This window comes from Vicia villosa, unplaced genomic scaffold (genome assembly GCF_029867415.1).
Source record: "Vicia villosa cultivar HV-30 ecotype Madison, WI unplaced genomic scaffold, Vvil1.0 ctg.001021F_1_1, whole genome shotgun sequence".
Taxonomy (NCBI): domain Eukaryota; kingdom Viridiplantae; phylum Streptophyta; class Magnoliopsida; order Fabales; family Fabaceae; genus Vicia; species Vicia villosa.
This window is the reverse complement of record NW_026705451.1, coordinates 585,337-605,671: the sequence shown is the minus strand read 5'-3', so window position 1 is coordinate 605,671 and position 20,335 is coordinate 585,337. Positions and strand designations below refer to the sequence as shown.

At 37.8% G+C, this 20,335-nt stretch overlaps 1 long non-coding RNA gene across 2 annotated transcripts; it reads left to right on the top strand.

Moving 5' to 3' along the window:
• The first annotated feature begins 2,500 nt into the window (after positions 1-2,500).
• Positions 2,501-4,382, top strand: LOC131632810 (uncharacterized). 2 transcript variants are annotated; one of them, XR_009293143.1, is made up of 3 exons: positions 2,501-2,566; positions 2,683-3,168; positions 4,071-4,382. It is a non-coding gene; the product is annotated as an uncharacterized LOC131632810 (long non-coding RNA). The 2 variants fall into 2 exon arrangements; XR_009293142.1 differs by having other exon boundaries at positions 2,501-2,571.
• The last annotated feature ends 15,953 nt before the right edge of the window (positions 4,383-20,335 follow it).

Sequence of the window (20,335 nt, the reverse complement as noted above, 5' to 3'; positions counted from 1 at the left end):
ACACTTTTCCCTATTCAACCAATTCGTTCCCAAACGAATATCACATACAAACAACACTAAATTGCACATTATAACACAACTCAAACAATTTTAAACATCAATTAACAACATACATCATTGTTATCACCCAAATTCATCAAATCATACAAAATCATGAATATTCATCAAAACCTAACAATTTCCCCAAAACCCAACACATTCGATTGAATCAAATAACAATCCTAATCAATTCTACTACCCTTAATTGCATAATATCTACTAACCCGAAGAATTCCCCCTTACCTCAGAGTCGAAGCTTCGAAGGTCCTCTTCCTCTTTGGTTCTTCTTCTTTTCACGTATCTCTTCTGTTTCTCAGACTTTTGCTCTCTTGCTTCTAACTTCCTTCTTTTTCCAATTTCCCTTATTTTTATGAAAAATAGAAAATGTCTCAATAGGCTTACATGGTTAACACCTCCCTTTTGCTAACCACTACACTAAGCCCAATGACTAATATTTCATTATTTCCCAAATAATTCCAATAAAATGTTAACTCCAATAATTTAATTTAAAACTTAATTAAATTAATAAATAAGAATTTATGGGGTGTTACACCAGACACATGTTCCATGAAAGAACCTCGCCTAGTTGTGGTACCTCATGTCAAGCTCGATCATAGCAAGCGTTATGGGAGTCAACATGAGCATCCACACTAATCCTATGTGTCACTTTCCTGGGTAGTGGGCCTTTTACCTCACAAAACCCCCACCTGCAAAGACAAACAGAAAAATATGTGGCCCCGATGGGGGCCCAGTAGTATATCCAGATGCATGCGGAAAGTAAAGATGATATGCAAGCATAAAGTAAGCGATGCAAAATATAAACAATATATAAGCACACCCAATAAACAAACAACAAACAAAGGCTAGAATCAACTTGCTTAGGCTCCCCAGCAGAGTCGCCAGCTGTCGCACGCTCGCAAAAAATGAACAACAGAGTCGCCACTAACATATCTATCCTAAAAGGAAAGGAACGCTAGCAAACCTAAAACGAATAAGAACAAGGCCTTTCGACCAGAGATAGGGTACGGAAGCCGGTTACGCAAGGGGAAGGTACTAGCACCCCTCACGCCCATCGTACTCGATGGTATCCACCTATGTTTGTTTCTATCTAAAAGGTGTGTTAACTATGTCTAAGCCTAAATGCGAATGCATGCAAAAGAAAGAAAAGGAAATACGGGGAAAATAAGGTTTATAAATAGTTGTCCTCACTCAAGTCCCGCAACCTGATGCCTACGTATCCCCTTATGAGGATTCAGAGCGCCGTAGTTCGGCTCACAAGTTTTAGTTTGTTTGTGTTTTTTAGTAGACGGCGTTACATTCGCAATCTAGCATTAGGATAGCAGCTCGTTGAGTGGAGTCTTATGCGTTACCTGTCTGCAATCGAAAGGAAGCAACATGTCCGATTAAGAGAAAGAATACCCTGAAGGTGAGAAAGATAAGAGATTTGAGTGTTTCAAGTTGCACCCTTAAGCAAGGGAGACTCGAGTTACTCTTTGGTTGGTGTTTTTTATGATTGGGAATTTCCACTCAAGTGATTCCCTTAAGCAAGGGAGATGAGAGCTTCCATTCCCTTTTTTATTGTTCTGACCTTTATTAGACATTTTTAAAGGTGTTTTCTTGGTATCTTTTAAAGGGAATTAAATCAACTATTTGTTAGATGTTTTAATGTTGAAAAGGAAAAGAATGATAAACTAGTCTAAAATGAACTAAGAGAAGTGTCTAAGTCCTAAATTGTCATGATAACGATTCTACCTAAAGTTATAGGATTTCAAGGGAGAGAACTAGATCTAATGTTATGTTAATGTCTACAAGTCCTAAAATCTAAGGAAACATGCAAATGGAAGATCACAATTATAATAAAAAAGCAAGTAACACAATGGTACAAAATTGGCATACAAGCATATAGAAACAAATCAAAATATAGTAAAAAATTGATTAAAAATATACTACTATTTTTTGCAAGATTTTTATGTGAGAAATTGAATTCTATATCAAGCAACAAAAACTAAGATGGTTAGCCTAAACTAATATTTTTATGGTCTAAAAAAAAGGGAAAAATCTAAGTAAAAAACTTAAATTCTACTAATTTTTAAAATTAGTCAGGGGGTGTAGGCCAAAAATTATGGTGTAATAAGTAATGGGCGCAGGACCCAATCAATAGCCCAAGGGAGATTTTTTGTTACAGATTGAATTGCCAAAAATGGCAGTGATGGGCCAATGGGGCGTAGAGTGAACTCATTAGGCCCAAGAACAGATTTTTGTTTCAGATCTTATTATTACCAAAAAGGGATGTGATGGACCACATGGGGTGAACAAATAGCAATTAGGCCCAAGAGAATTTTTTATCCATTAGATTTATCAATTAACTCAGATAATCTAGATTAACACATTAATTAAACTTAAGTTAATGATCAATATCAATTAAAACCAATTAACTTCAGTTAATAAAAATAAAAAAACAAAGGGGAGGAGGTTTTAGGTTTACCTGGAAGTGCGAGTTGAAGATGATTGTTGAGGAAAACCGGAGGTGAGGTAATATTAAGCATCCAATATTCTTCAATTCTTTTCTCTTCTTCTCGTTCTTGATTGCTTTCTTCTTTTTTTGAAATTCTGAGAATCACTATTGTTGTATTGAATTTACAGATGAAGGTGTGTTGTGCGTTGCTGCGAGGAAGATTATCGAGATACGAAGCTGATAACCATTGATGAAAATATTCTTGTTCGATGAAGATTGAAGGATGAAGAGATTTGGTTGAGGATTATCGAGGCATCAGAGTGATGAAGTAGATGCAGGTTGAAGAAGATGGGATTGAAGAAGATGGGGATTGAGTGAGTGAAGATTGAAGAGCATTGGAATGGGGAGTGGAGGAAGTGGTGAGATGAAGATGATGATGAACGAAGGTGAGAAATGGTGAAGAATAGTGGAGATTCTGAAAAATGGAGAGTGAAGTGAAGAAGATGATGAGAAAAATGGTGGGAGAAGAAGAGTGGTGAAGTGATGATTATGGTGTCTAGATAAAGGGAAAGAAGATAAAGTGGAGGAGAAGTGTGATAATGGTGGAGATGTTGATTTATATAGAGTTTGAAGGATCTGACTTCAGATAGAGGAGAGGAAGAGATACAGTTGAGGTTAGTAAAGTTCTGATTTTTTTTTGTTACATTTCAGTTACAAGTGGTTATCAATCTGTTATAAGTCAGTTAGGTTGTTAGGAAAGTTTGTTAGTTAAAACAGTTAGGAAGTGGAGTTTGTTATGTTAGTTAGAAGCAGTTAGTGATATTAGTTATAGGTGGTTAGAATTGGTCATAGGTTAGTTAAATGGATATTTGTGGCTGATGGAGACAGTTAGTAGGTTAGTTATAAAGAAATTAGGGCTGGTTAGAAGTGTTGGTTAAATTTCTGTGTTTTTTTTTCTGTTGAACTGATTTGGTGAATTGAATGATAACTGAACACGGGCACAGCAGCTCGAATATATGTATAGAGTGTACCAAGTATTATTTTTTGGTTTCTTTGAGATGCAGTATGCTTGAACTGTTTCTTCTGTCTTTATTGGATTTTGCACACTATGTAAATGATGGGCAATTTTTAATTGAAATCTGAATTGATAGCATGCTATTAATCTTGAACAAGCCGCATGATGATGGGTGATGCTGAATTGGAAATGTTAGCAAGGTTGCAGGATGATTTTTTTGTTTTCATTATGAATTGAAACTTGGAAGTATAATGGTGAATGTATTTGTTTTAAGTTTGAAATATGTATGCATCTGTCATGGCTTTTTCTTGTAGTGAATGTGTGTATGAGTTAGTATGCTGTTTAATCCTTGTTTGGTGAGAAAGCTGTGAAATGGTTTTGGTTGAAATGGCTTGACATTGGTTTGGATATGTGTAAGGTGCAGCATTGTATGTGAATAAATTATGCAGGACCAAAGGCATTATATGTGAATAAATTATGCAGGACCAAAGGTTTGATGTGGTACTGTGACTGAATGTTTTATTTTACTCATGACTGTTTTTTTATTTTTGAATGGTGCAGTGTTGATTGAACATAAATTTGGAACTCAAAGAAGGACATGGAATGACATGATGATGTGTAGACACAAGGCAGCCTAGAATTAATGAAATAATGAAGGTCAAAATGAAGCTAGAGTGGAATGGGCTCGTATTAGATTTTATACGGATTACGGTATCGTAATAGAATGTGAATCTTGGCCATTGCTAGTGACACGAATCAAGTATAAAATGGATTTGATGTTAAGTTGAAACACTTTTCTTGAAAGTTAAACTGATTTGGTCAAACTTAGGAGTCAAAGGTCAATTGTTGTGAATTTGTATTTTCTTCTTGTAATGTACTTGTAATTTGATGTGAATTTGACTTATTATGAAGTTTAACATGTAATACATTATTTCCTCTAGTGACAACTTTCTTTTTCCTCCACTTTCAAATTTTGAATTTCAAGTCTTTTCTCCATGTGCTATTTTTTCAAATTTCCAAATCTCTTCTCTCTGCATCTTGACCCAGCATCATAAGACAAAAGCCCAAATTGACCCATTATGGACTTTGGGTAAAAAAGTCAACCCTCCATGGTTGACTTTGACCAAAAGTCAAAGTTTCATCAAATGCCTCCATCATTGAAAATGGCCCAATATAAACTCTAAAGGAATGAATCCATACTCTTGTAATGAAGCTTCAAGCAAATGACTTGTACTCAAACCTAAATTGGTGAATAAATCAGACGAAACCTCAATAATTCAAGATCCTTGATCCCGGTGACAAGTTATTGATTAATGATGCATGAGGTGTTAGATGACCTAACGAATGAAATTATAAGATGCATAAGCCAGTTAGAAGTAAAATTAGATTGGGCAAATTTTGGGGTGCAACAATGTGTTTGCTGTGATTGAATTTTCTGGAAAAATTGGAATATGAGTTGTTGCTGCTATGTTAAATGCATTGATTAATTGTGTTGGTCTGTGATTTTGCGTGAATGAAATTATTCTAATATATTAATCGATGAACCTGTAATGATGAATTTTTTGTGTTGTTAATATCTCTATGATGCGGTATTGGAAATTTTTTAGAAAATTTGGAACGATTTTGGGTATAAGAACGAAAGAATATAAAATAGGAGGAAGAAGAAAAAAATGTTGGTGGCGGGGGCCACACATGAAGGGGCGGGTGCCCCATTGGAAGAAGGTGGGACGAGGGTCCCATGAAAGTGCGGGACAGGCGGCATTGGGGGTGGGACGGGTGCCCTAGTGCTTGGGGTGGTGTCCCTAAGACATGGGTTATAATAATGGAACGGGGGCCTCATTTAAGTATAGTACTTCCCTTTCAAATTAGGCACCTGAAATTTAGTTTAATATACTTTTATACCACTTAAATTGTAAATCAGTATGGATGAATAAATTTGAGATGAATTAGTAAAGTAGTAAACTAGTCCCTGATTCAAATTAACAAGACTGAATAAAGTAACAGTTAGTTTAATTAATCTCAGTAGCATAGCAGATAGCAGGACAATTTAGTATAGCGGGTGCATATAAATAATATTGAAAAGAGAAGGAACACTGGTACATGGAAGCATTAGCTAGCAAAGGAAGAATATCAACAAAAATGTTAGTAGTGCAGGTAACCATTTTGATTTCAGAAGTGGTAGCAAGTAGCAGAACATTATAGTGAGATAATTTCAGTGACAGGAACATCAATTAGCAGATAGAAAATACATAGCCGACAAAACAATAATTAGGACCGCTACGGGAATAATCTACTAACCGTTATTTGCTTGTGGTGTTTTTGTGATGTTGTGACGCGGTGAATTTTATGAATATTATGAAGTGCAGGTAAGTACAGTGACAATATATTATCAATGGTTATTGATAACTTTCTGGTGATATAGGCGTATGCCTCGCGATGAATTTTTATGAATTTTGTTATGATGTTGCATTTCATTGTGTCGCATAAAATTGCATTTTTGGTGACAAACTGGATTTGGCGAAACAACGGCGAAGGCTTATGCCTGTTTGAATGCCTCTAATAATTGTCAGTTGGCGATGGAGGCTGAAGCCCTGGGTACCACATGCATTTGCACTTATAGCGTCTCATTCCATTTTGTATGCTTATGAAATTGTGTGACTTTGAATGTGGATTAATTTGTTTTGGTTGAAATAGCGAAGTGAATTGAACGGTAACAATTATACCGCGAAGTGATGATTTTTATGACTTATAACTCTAATATACTTTTTATCATCACTATATTTATATGGTTTGATATCTCACCATTTATTTGTTTGGCCGTTACCTTTATATTGGTAACGTGCAGGTGATGGCCGTGAGTGAAGATTAGTCGCCGTGAGTTCGAGTCGGTTGTCGCTCTGATACATAGCACTCGAGGGGACAAACACATGCTTTTATAATTATTGTTTTGCTGAATTTTTAATGATGTTTTGCATTTAAATTATAACTTTAAAGTTGTTTTGCGATGAGGTGAAGATGCTATGACTTTACTTTGATTTTTGGAAATTTGTGAATCAGCTGCGTGGTTGTTTTAATATTGATGAACGATTTTTAAAGATTAAACTAATTGTTATAAGTTTGTCCGCTTTTGATAAAAGTGTTATGTATCGTGTATATGTGATTTAAAGTCGAAATGTGATTGTTTACTATGGAAATTGGTAAACAACCGCTGGTCCTCCCAAAGCCTCGAAACTAAGGGTTACTCGCAAGATCGACCAGTTGATCTTAAGACCACGTGCCAAAATATGAGATTGTGTCTATTTTGTCGAAATGTTTGCCTAATAAACGGTTTTCTAAGGCTGATTACAAACACTGTTTTTTCCACACTAATGTCAGATTCGACCGACAGGTGACTCGTGACCGACGGGACGAACCTATACCTAAAGACTTAGTGAAAGTATGAGTGTTATGGCCTTGACATTCTGGGGTAACTCGTGACCACCAGATAGCGTCGACTCAAAAATTATTCTTTGATAGCAACAACCAGTTTCAGTTTACTTGGTTGAAATAACGATCAAAAGACAAAGTAAATGTTGGTTAAAGAACACAATAAGGATAAAAGCTTCGAAGCATACAATTAAAAAATAAAGGGATTGCATTGAAAATAAAGATGGTGATTCACATACATCAGAACTCTCAGCAACTCTTGTTTCCTTAAAGGCGGAAATTGGGCAGAGTGTAAGCAAGCAGTTTGATCGTAATAGTGAACACAACTTTTCTACATTATTCTGGCCTATTTATAGGCTTTACATAAGGTAACTTCCTAGCATAATCTACGGCTAAGATTTAAAACTGGCACCAACTACTTCCTCAGATCTTTCTCTGTGTTTGGCGCCTTTGACACACGATTTTGGTCTGGTAACCGTTTCTTAACATTTCAAACTTTTGAATTTTGACTTCTCGCGCTGCAGCAACTTCTGGTAACCGTATCCAATTTCAACGCGTTCCTTACGATTGAAGACCTGGTCTGAAAATCTTCTAAGTATGGTGTAATACGGTGGGAGAACTGACTTTTAGAAATGTCGCAGTTAAGCAAGAGTCGCCACCGACTTTTATTTTATCCAATTTATAGAAAGGCTAAAAGAACAGAAAAAGACCTTAAAAAGATTTTGAGTTCGGGGGGTAAGTTGTACAAAGGGAAGGTACAAGCACCCTTTGTATCCATGGTTATCCATGGGCTCTTAATTGCTTAGCTCACTTGTTTGTTTGAATTGTTTGAAAAGATTTTGAATAAGGACTTTAGCTTGTAAATAAGCGTAGCCTTTTTGAATTGATTTGAAAAGGAGGTGTGAAAAACATTTGATTTTGATTTGAATGGAGCAAGCAATTAAGAACTACCTACCCTAAGTTCGTCTTTCATGTTCTTTAAGTCTTTCGAGTGAAAGGGTCTATCCATACCATGGGAGGGCAGGAAGTCTTTCAATTGGATGTTGAAGGGTCATCGAAATTATCGTTCGCCATAAGACTGTCCCTTGCCATAAAGAGGGCAGGTAGTTTAAGGGAAGGATATAATAGTCATTTTTAGGCAACAGGCCAGGATACCTTAGCAATGGGACAATCATCATGTTTTACCGAGGCAACTTCGAGGGACTAGATCTCATATGATGATTTCGATGAGTAAGGAAACCTTTGCTTTAGGTATCCTCAGAATCGAGGGACTTTGACTATTTTAAGGCATTATCAATAAGGCAACAATAATAAGGCAACAAGGAAACTAGAGGGATTACCCTAAAGGTGTGTGGGTGCACAATCACGTGGTTAACTTCGATTACATTTATCTTGTAAAGTTTAGTGATTCTATGTTAATTTGCAGGCTTGCACTCCCTAGGATTACTAACCACGCAGTTTAAAAATACAGAAAATAAAGGCAGAATTTAAAAGTTCCTACGCTATTACAATAAATACATGTGGGCAGAAAAAATAAAGGCAGAATTTAAACCTAATTACTATTACAATAAAACCAATTGAGCGACCTATACATAATTTCTAGAATTTTAAATGGAAATTAAATAAAAAGAAAACAAATAATTTAAATAAACAAATTAAAGTAAAGGCAAATTAATTAAATAAAAAGGCAGGAAATAAAAATAAAAGAAAAAATTAAGTAAAGGCAGAAATTTAAATAAAGGCGAAAAATCAAATAATTAAAGACATGCGATATACACTGGAATGGGATGAGAAAAGAAATCGCGCTTTGAAAAAAATTCAATTTGATTACAAAAGGCAAACCTAAACTTTAAAGGTTAATGGCTAAAAAAGAAACCTAAGGGTAAAAACCAAAGGGGAGACCTAAGCCTTACAGTTTACTCTTGATCAAGGTTTAAAATTATACCAATTATGCAGTAAAAATTTAAATCCTAATTAAGTTAGCCTAAATTACCTAATTAAATTAATTAGTAGATTAAAAAACCTAAATTAAATAAAAAACTAATTATTTAATTAATTAAAATTATTTAACCTAAAACTAAATTAATTATTTAATCTTAACCTAAATTAAATTAACTATCTAATTATCCTAATATTAATCATCTAATCACCTTAATTAAATAATAATAAAAATTAATCTAACTAATCCTAATTTTAATGGTTAAGTGGTGGATTTGGTTTGAATAAAAAAAAGAAGAAAAAAAACAAATTAAATGAATAATAATAAACTAAAAAAGAAAGAAAGAAACAAAACCTGGCTGGGGCGTTTGATTTGGTGTAGTTGCTCCTTTGAATGTCCATCATGTGCCAGTGGATCCTGGGGCATTGGATCTAGCATTGAGGAGATCTGATGGCTGGTACTTGAGGGTGCGTGATAATGGCGTGACGTTTGCATGCCCAGGATCTGCACGACACTTAAGTGATAAAAATTAGTGTAATAGGCCTGGTTCGAACCCAGGACCTTTGAACTATATCCCCTCCATCATTACCATACCTGCTGCGTTTCATTGTGGAAATAGAATCACCAAACAAACATAATATATAAAATTATTAAATAATGGCGAAAGTCAAACAAGAAACTACTAACCGCACACGCGCCCTCTTCTGATTGGAGAGGGGATTTAAATTTTGTTGACTAGCCAATCAGATAAAGGGAGAGAAATTGGAAAAAGTTACCGGCCAATGAATGTGCATCACGTATGGTCCACCAGTCTTGGCTACAGTTCATTGTCCTCTCCATGTTACCTGCGGAAATTCATGCGATTTCTCCTGTGGAATTACCTGCGGATTTTTCCGCAGGTACATCTTCTTCTTGTTTGCGTTTCAAAAACAGCCATTACAATCATCCAAAGCTTCTAAATCCTGCCCAGATCTACTAAATTGATAATTGCAAACTCAATGGATGCGTTAGTTTGGATTAGAAACACCTGTTACTATGAAAACGAAGCTTCACAACTAATTAACCCTAACAATGGTGTTTGTTAATCCCTGCGTCAAAAACTCAAGCCTATGGTTCAAACAGGATCTAAACATCATTACAAACTCAGAGGCAAGGTTACTTTGGACCAGAATATGATAACATGTAATATTCGAAATTCACCATATGAATGTGCATGGAGAATGATATACCTGACTTACAAGTGCACTAGGGTTCAGTTTATGATCCCTTCATACCTGGTAATGCCTTAGGAATTGAATGAGATACATGAATGGCCTTGAACCCTTCTTGAAATCCTTCTTTACTCGTGCCCTAATTCTTGATGTTTTGGAGGCTTGGAAACCCTAGTGGCTCTCTCTAAATTTCGTCCTCTCTTGGCTGCATATATTGTAGGTATATATAGGAGCACTCTAGGTCAAATAATGGGCTTGAAATATTGAGTTTTTGATCTCTTGAAATTTTGACAAAATATGGTACAAATCTTTCTATTTTTGAAGCCTATCTCTTTCCAATCTTTTTGAACGAAATTTGATGAGATTATATGTTTTTTGATGGTTGATTATGATTGGAATCAAAGCAAATAAGATCTCTTATTAATTTAACTATTTTATATAATTAATTTATGATTTAAAATGATTAAAACCATAAAATAATTAATAAAACAATAAAAATAAAAAGGCTCTTGTTTTGGGGCGTGCATGGGCTTAGAATAATGATAGGATAAAAAGAATGCAAGCCCATTTGGAAATATTTGGAGTTTTGGGCTTTTTCTCTTCATGCATGCCCTTGAAAATAGGTGAACTTGTGCACCTTTCCATTTCCTCATATTTCAACATCTTTTCAAGTTCTAGGACTTTTTAGAAACCTTGAAGAGTCCTCTAACCAATGTCTTTGGTCCCATTTCAAAATAATTTTCCATGCTCCTTGTATGTTCTTTTGAAAAAGATGACTTTTGGTTGACTTTCAAAAGGACCTATAATGTTTTTAATCATATCTCTCAAATGAAGCATTTTTGGACTTGGCTTGTGAGAGACAAAGTTGTAGAGAATTCAGTTTCCTTAAAAATAGGCTTTGGATGGGAAATTTCTGATGTTCCATGTGAAAGTTATGGCTGGTCAAAGTTCAGTTGACTTTAGGTTAAAAACCCTAATTTAGAAACTTTTGAATTTTGTTGATTTCCGAGCTTTTCTTGATAAATCATGATCAACCCTTGATCAAATTATGCATGTTACTTCAAAATGTTGATGTTGACCAAGAATCAGAAATTTTGACTGTGGTTTGACCATAGTTGACTTTTAGGTCAAACTAGTCGACTATTGACCATTTGAACTGTAAACTGAGTAATCTTATAAATCAGAGCTTGAAACTTGGAATGAGGACCCTTTGAAGCATATGAGAGGCCATGGGATCCATTTGAGGTCTTAAAACTTGATTTTACTTTGAGAAAAACAAAACCCTAGTTTAGAGGCTGTTGTTTAGGAGAGAGACTACATGCTTCCCTCTTGTGTATCTTTGAGCATTTGAAAGTCAGATGGACTGACATATGACTAAATATGATGGGAAAATTTTGGGGTATGACATATGGAATCATTACATTCAACTTTCGCTTTCTGCTTCGACTTCAGATGATTTCGACACCATTCTTTGTCGATATTTACTTAATTTTTCTCTCATAAATTTCTTCTTAGAATGCGAAAGTCTTCTACTGAGGACACATGTCTTACTTTATCTCTAGAGCTTTTCTAGGGTAAACAAATGCCCCCTCAGAGATGCCATTTCGACCTGCATGTGACATGCGTGAGAGAGTGGCATCTATGAAAGTTCCGGATTCGACCTAAACGTTTCCACTTCCCTTTCTTTGACTACACTTTCTTAGTGGGGTGCAGTTATTGTAACATCTTGTCAGTGACGTCACGCCATCATTGCTTCTCCATGCTCTGTTGCCTCGAGACGTGGATTCATTTATTGCGGTGTGATGGCACTTTATTCGTGGCATTTGTGAGCTCCACACATGCGAGTCCTCAGCCCCACGTGCCCCCTTTTCCATGCCACGTCCTAGCCTTGCAGGAACGTAACATCTGTTGATGGTTATAAGTAGCCTCTTTCTTCCAAGTTGTTCTTTCTTTTCTTTTCACGCTTCAGTCTTCTTCCTCAATCTTCTCTGCATTTTCTTCAGACCATTTCAAAAACTCTTTCATTCAACAATGGCGGCTTCTGCTTCAACTACTTCTCCAGCCAAGACCTATGAGCTTCGTCTTGTCGACGGTAAACCCTACGTTCCGGAACCTCCATTTGCTGATGAAAAAGCCAAGATATGGCAATCTCAGGTATTTATCCCCTTTCAACTTGAAGGTGCACCTTTGTCTTTCTTAGGTCCACTACCTGTTGATTCTCCCTCTGAGATTTACACAACTGATGACGGAGCCTTCTTCCCAACCAGCAGAGAATCCATACCATTGATATCCTCCCCAAAATCTGTCTCCTTGCGTTTTTATGACAGAAATTTTCGAACGGCTCCACCCCTAAGATGCCCCAAATTTTCCGCCTAGATGGCATGTTTGAAGCCCAACAAAGGGAAGTTGTGGGAAGAATTAGGTATCGACACCCTTCTGACCTTGTCGCAAGAAGGCATCTCCTATTCTCATAGCATGTTAACAGCTGCACTCTTCTTTTGGGAAGGTTCGACGAACACTTTCCATACTAGCTGTGGCATGATCACCCCCACCCTATTGGATATTGCTGCCATCACGGGCTTAAAACCGGCTGGTCCCATGTTTAACCATGTGGATGTCGACATGGTCCCGGTGAAGTTCGACGTCGGCGAAACTTAGAGTCCGACATTAGTGATGAGGAGCATGTCGCTTTCTAGACATATTGGTTGTCGAGATATGTTTTTTGTTCTAGGTCTATGCAGGTGGCCAAGTAGTTCGTCTATCTCGTCAGTCACCTACACCATGGTGGTAGCGTCGCTTTGGGACAGTTGATATTGGCCAACCTCTACATGTCTCTGACGGAAGTGGCTCGACAAATCAGATACTACAATCCCAACGCCTCAAAAAAGAAAAATGTTTTGGTGCATGGACCTTTTTGGTTATTGCAACTGTGGCTAAATGCCACTTTTTCTGAAGAACTAAAACCTTTCAAGAACTAGAAGGTAACCTGTTCTCCGACTAAGGTTTATAGTGTCTGGGAACGCTTGTCAATTCTGACCCCAGTCGATAAAGGTGCCCCCAACCTCGACCTTTTCAAGCTAATGTTTGGCTTAATGCTGAAAAGGGTCGATTTTCAACAATCTATGGCCCCTTTTGTTGACGGCAAGTCTGGCCCTACGTGGCTTACCAACATCTTTCCTCCCGTGAGGGAAGAACATAAAAAAATTTCTGTTAACACCTGGCACCGATTCTCGGTCCCCATTTTTCTATCTTACTCCATTGCAAGCACAAGCCCTAGCCTGACAACTTATCAGCCTAATTTGGTGGCTCGAAAATTTGGACTTTGCCAATTGGTCCCCAAATCTCTGTTCACTTCTCATGAACTTTTGGTGGACGACCTTAATGACGAAGCCTGGGAGCATGTTCTGGAAGATTATGACAGCATATGGAATGGGCGTCCCTCTCTCATTTTTACCAATTTTAAACCGGCGTTTCACTGCACTCATGAGTTCGAGACTTGGTGGCGAACTTATTTCGTCACCTTTGTCGGTGACCCTGATAAAAAGACTTCCGAACTGACTCCTGCTATTGGTCGTTTGAAGGGTAAACCTACTCAATGTAAGGCCACTAACATCAAGCCGATTCAAGCTTTCCAGAAGTACTTTGGGGTGGTATATTTACCCACTGATCTTTGTCGAACCATTTCTCAAGCGGCTGAGGTGCTAAGGGAGAAGGTAACCAGTAAGATTCCTTCTTTAAAAATACCTGGTTACGCAAAAGATAAGTATCTCTTCGCACTCCATTTTGCAAAACTTAAATTTCCTCCCTTACCTACTAGCCCTTTGGCTTTCGCATTTCGACCGCTAATTCCAGATTGGTATTATTGTCCTTTGTCGGATATTCAGAATGCTTATAAGAAAAAGGCCGCTAGAGTGGAATCGACGAAGTACAGTTTGGATAACTATCCAGGTGCTTTGCATGTTGCTCCTCGATATGTGAGAACACTCACTGCCATCCCCAATGGTAACAGCTTGCAAAGCTCCTTTCATTTTCTTCGACTCTTTTTGGTACTAACTTAGCTATTTCTTTAGTTATTCCCCTTGCAGCGGTCAAGGAAAAACCTGCCACCAAACCTGATAAGGCCGACACCTCCAAAGCAAAGGTACATCTTCAACCTTGCAGATTCTTAACTTTATGCTTTGTTGCTGTTTAGTCTAACACTTTCTTTTTAGCCAAAAAATGATACTCCTTCCTTTGACGATGAACCTATCTCATCTGCTCTAAAGGTTAAGTCTATGGCTTGTTTCAGATCTGACTCTTGAACTCTGTTTTCATTTTCTGTATCTGACCTTGAGTATTTACCTGTGCCAGAGTCGAAAACCTTATGTGGTTTCGACTACTCCCTCTCATCAATCCAAATCGTCCAAGAAGGACAAGTTACATATTTCTGAAGGGTCGAAGGTAGTTTTCTTTGACTTAAATTTTTGTGTCGTCAGAATTTAGGCCTTACATAACTTATGTTTTTTCCAGCCATCTCAAGATGCTAAGTCCCTCCACCGGTCCCCTAGCTCCAAACATAAAAGGAAGCAGGAGTCTTCTCCTGAAGGTGGGGAGGCTAAAAAACAAAGACAAAAGCTCAAGACTTCCGAATCTAGTGAAGCTGCACCTCTTGTCGGGTCTGGTGGGGAATCAGATGATCCTACGCCTTTAACCATGAAACGGAGGAGTAAGATTCTTGTCGACCAACACTTTTATTTTGACCCCATTTGATATTGACAATTTTGGTTTCAAATGCAGCTCCTATCACTCCCCCTCCATCAGCTCCCGTCAAACAACCAGATTCTCCTAAGACTGTAGCAACACGCAGTGGGACTTTGACCCAGCGCTTCAGGTGCAAATTAATCATCATAGACCTGAAATTATTGGACGATTTAAGTTACCCTCTAAACTTTTCCCTTTTATTCTAGATTGGTCCTTCTGATCTAGAGGCTGATGCTGCTGGTGTGGCTGAGTATACTCCACTCTCCGACAACATTTCTCATCAAGACAATCCTGGTTTAGCTGCTGGTGAGTTAATCGACTTAACTATCACGACTATTTGTAGTGATTCTGACTCTGTCACTTGTCCCGCCATGCACTACACTTTTTATTCGACGAGTTCTGACTCTAGTCTTTCAGATTCCTCATTGGCTTTGCGAACTACTAAAGACAATGACCAACTCCTTGTCGAAAATGTTCCTTCATAAGCAGGCGGCACATAAAGCGCTCTTTTGGTTGCTGAGTCTGCTCCCCTTTCGATCTCTGCCGGGACTTCTCCTGCTGACAAACCCGCAGTTGCCTTGCCAATCACTGCTGAAAAAGCTTCTTCGCCTCCACCAACCGTTGGCGACAACATTGTGCTTGATCAATCAGAAGGAAAAACCTTGGTCTCGACAGTGCCTACTGTTGACGGTGTAACGCCCTCTTTTATGGACATTGATGTTGACTCTGCATTGGCGAGGCTGAACAGCTTTGTCAGTCAATACTCTTTCCCTTCTGACTCAGATCAGTCTAGGGAGTATGCAGAAAAAATGGGGCCTGAGGCTACCAAAATTAAAGCCCTAACAGACAAGATCAAGCTTCATGCCTTTAATCTTGATTTGGTCGACTCACTGCGTGACGATCCTAGTCTTGGTCAAGAGCTTCTAGACACTTGTGCTCAACTACAGGGGTTAGAAATTTCTGATTTCTGTAGGCTCACCGTGGAGGCTTTTGCAAAGCTTCTTCCTTCTCTTCTTGAAAACATAGAGTTGGTGAAGAAAAATGAAGATCTGATTGAAGTCAAGCAAGCAGCTATGAAGACAAATGTCGACACTGTGATCAAAGCAAAAAAGGTGATTGAAGATTTAAAGACTTTGCTGAACCAGAAGCATCAGGAGCAACTCCCTAAAACCGAAAGGTCTGCAGCAATCCGCCGTCGGCTTGAGGAACTATCGAAGGAGATGTCCGACTTGAAGGAGGAATTGGATCTCATCACTAAACAGGAGGAATAATTTTCTAAAGACATTGCCCCTGCGCAAGCGAATATGCTGAGGATGACTGTCGACATTGTTGCCGTTAGCCAAGCTACGGCCCAAATTGAGAAGGAGATTAAGGTGCTCAAAGAAGAATTTGACACCTTGGAGGGTCGGGCGAAAGATCTTCAGCTCGAATTGCGTGACTTCCGGAAGCTATATGGCCATTTGTAATCTTGTTTCAGACCATCTGCGTATGGCTTTGTTTTAATGTAATTCTCCTTTTGGTATCATTTTTGTAACTCTTTGACAATTGGTTTCCGGACCACCATTTTAAATGCCATATATATTTTTTTAATTTTAATTGCTGGCTTTTAATTGATTCAACCAACTCTGTTTCGACCTTCCATCTACGTTGTCGAAATAGTGAGCTCCTGAAGAGTAGGTTTATACTCCTTTAAGTATTTGCCATTTACCCTGATAATCCGTCGATCTGGGGCTAACTCCTCTAACTCATAGGCGTTGTTGGTAAAGACTTGTATTACCTTGAACGGTCCTTCCCAATTTGGTGACCACTTTCCTAGAACCCTATCGTTTCTGTCCATAGGCAATACCACTTTCCAGACTAAATCGTTAATAGCGAACACCTTGTTTTTTACCTTTTTGTTGTAAGCTCTAGCTACTTTGTCTTTTCGTCTTCTCAATTAATCTAGAGCCAACATTCTTTCTTCATCTAAATCAACGAGCTCATCCGTCGTCATATTCCAATAGTCTTCGGATGACATTTCGTGTTGCCTCTGTATCCTCACTAATTGGACGTATATTTCGACTGGTAGTACGGCATCATGTCCATATGTCAGCCGAAATGGTGTGGTGCCAGTCGCTTCTTTGGGAGATGTTCTACATGCCCACAGAGCTTGGCTTAAGGACTGATGCCAAGTTTTTGGCTTCTTTCCTACGTGTTTTTTTATTAGGCTAATTATTACCTTATTAGCGGCTTCGACTTGACCGTTCGCCTGGGCGTAGTATGGTGTCGATGTTAATAGTCTTATGCCAACTTCTTTAGCAAACTCTCGCATCTTCTGTCCTATAAACACTGTTCCTTGGTCGGTTGTAATGGTGTCTGGTATTTTGAATCGACATATAATGTGATCTTGTATAAAGTCTATCACAGCTTCCTAATCGACATTTTTTAAGGCTATAGCTTCGACCCACTTTGTGAAATAGTCAATACCGACCAAAATATACCTTTGCTGTTTTGACAAAGCTGGTTTTATTTCCCCAATCACATCTAAATCCCAACCTCTGAATGGCCAAGGTTTCACAATGGCATGCAATTCACTTGCAGGGACGTGTTGGATGCCTCCATGCATCTGGCATTCTTGGCATCCTTTTGCAAACTCTATACAGTCTTTTAACATTGAGGGCCAATAAACCCCTAAGCGCATTAAAGTCCACTTCATTTTATGTCCAGCTTGATGCGCACCACAGGCCCCACTGTGTACATTCGACACGGCTAAGTACGCCTCGCTCTCCCCTACTGTAGCGGGGAAAATCTGAGATCGAAGCCATATGATTGACTCGACTCAATATTTCAGTGAAAGTCGCCACCGCGCTTTATTATTTCCAAAGGAAAAGGTAAAAGAACGAAAAAACCCAAAGTTTAAAACAAGAAAGAGATCTTAGGTATGGGTGTTGATTATACAAGGGGAAGGTTTTAAGCACCCCTCATGTCTGTGGTATTCCATAGGAACCTTTTTGAAAATCTGTGTCGTGTGTGCTAAAAAGAGAGTTTGTTTTATTTTTATAATAAGCTCGGCAAGACATTAAGCCTTGTGCCTACATGCCTCCTCGGTGCAATGGAGAAGTCAGAGCTAATGTAGTTCCGCTTAAAAGGGAAAAATGTTTTAAAAACGAATAAACACTTTATCGTCGTCGGAGAGAAATACTCAGCTATTGATCTTGAGCATGAGTACAAACGAGTTCTTTGCATCGCAAATGAAAGAAGGGCTCCAACTCAGATAGAAATCAACAAGTATGCCACTAGCTCTCTCACGCGATAAAGATCTCATTATATCAATCAATTTCCAAATCGTGGGGTATCGCCACTCGTTTCAACAATTAGTCGTGTCTAAACTTTTAAAGAAAAGGCCACTAAGGGCAAAAGATATTTTAAAGAAAGGTTTTGAAAAGGTTTTACAAACATAAGAAGGTTTTTGAAAAAGGGAGAAGATTTTGAAAATCTAAGAAGTGGGAGGAGATGAAGAGGCTATCCTATTGCGTAAAATAAAAGCTAAGGAAAGAAACGGTCTAACCGAAGAAGAAGCCAACACTTGACATTACGAGTCAAGGTAGATTTCCCATCCTTTGGACTATCAATACCAAACCAACACATTACCACTTGGGGATCCATATGAACTTATTATCTTAGCACCACTTTGCATTAAGCACATTAAAATTCTGACGAAAATCGGGCAGAGTAACGGCTGTTTTCGGGTAAAATCCTTATATCAATGCCTTGAAATTAACCATCAAGGACTTTCAAGGAAATACCTGCATACACAAACAAACAACAATCCAATGCCAGACAGACAGAATAACAACAGAGTAATAATATCATAACAGGGTTCAAAGGTACTAAGTCCATAAGTCCGAATCTCCAAAATGCTCAGGATAGTAACCAATAGTCCGAAAGAGAGCCTTAAACGTTTTTTAGATTTTTGGTGTTTATTAATGTTTTAGCATAAAAGTAAAGTATGGTCCAAGTGGACAAAAGAAAATAGCGGAAACATAAACATAGCGTCCAAATGGACAAAGAGAAAATAGCGGAATATAAACGTCCAAATGGACAAAGAGAAAATAGCGGAAACATAAACATGATGAAATGATAAAATAAAGCGATAAAGCGAGAAATATAAAGAGCAATATAATAAATTACGGAAATTAAAGTTAGTTGTTAGATGTTAAAGATAACCATCTTGAAACTTGTCAAGTATGTTATCAAAGTTAGTAATAAAGATCGATGGTGAGTGAAGGATGTTCTCGGATTTAAATTCAATGGACATTTATCAGAAGCTTGATAAAATCATAGCGACTACACAATAAACCTCCATAAGTCTTAAATCAACCGCATACAATTCTCTTCCATATTTGATCTTTTTTTATTCGGGACACGAAATATTGCGCTATGTTAAGCAGATCGCCAAGTGATTTATGTAGAAATCACCCTACAATGAGGCCGATCAAAACTTTATGTGCTAATGCATGCGAGAGAAGCGATATGTAGATCACTCTCCGAAAGCAATACCGCACGAAAAGAAAAAATAGGGAGTGATCTAGTCTTTACCAAGAATCCATAAGAATTCTCAAGGTATTAAGACTTTCATCGATCAAAATAAAAAAGAAATAAAAGATGGAACCACATTCAAAAGCTCCTTTCATCCATAATTTCAATCACTTAATATACGGATTTGGATTCTCATCCTATCGACGCCCTAAGTCCATTGAAATTAGAGAGAAATTAGGCCTCTAACTTGTGATTCAAAGAAAATATCAAAAGAACGGAGTAGAAGAAGAGTTAGAACCGAAAACAAGTCAAAAAACCACAAAAACAAGCATTCTGCCTTAAGGAAATCGATTTCCCTCTGCAGGAAATCGATTTCCTGCCTTCAGACTTCAAAAACAGGCGCAAAAAACAGAGTGGAAATCGATTTCCCTTTGGAGGAAATCAATTTCCTGCGCACAGTTTTGAAAAAAAACAGCATTATGCACTATAAAACTCAATTTAGACAAACATACAAACACCTTATGATCCCATATCCATTGGAGCACGAATTTTCCACTAATTCACCATCAAATAGGACCAATATAGCATCAAAAATGCATTGAACACAAGCAACAAAGATCTACATCTTAGAGTTTAGGAATTTACCAATTCTTGAACCAAATGTTGAAGTAGCTTCAAGAACAAGCACAAAATGTGTAGATCCTTCAAAATTGGAGATGAACAAACAAAGAAAAGAGTGAAATGTATGAGGTTTAGTTCAAAACTAGTAAGATTCAATGTGAATCTCACTAATTCTATGAAAATGAACTTTGGGTGAGGGTTTTCGAAAGGGTGAGAAATGAATTTGCAAGAACTTTTTTGGCTCTCCAAGCTTGAGAAATGGGGGAGTAGAGATCTCTATTTATAGGATGGGAGCAAGAGTAGTGGTAATTTGGTATTTTTGCTCTTGGTTGATTAACTTGTGTTTAACTGGTGTTTAAATGGTATTTAAA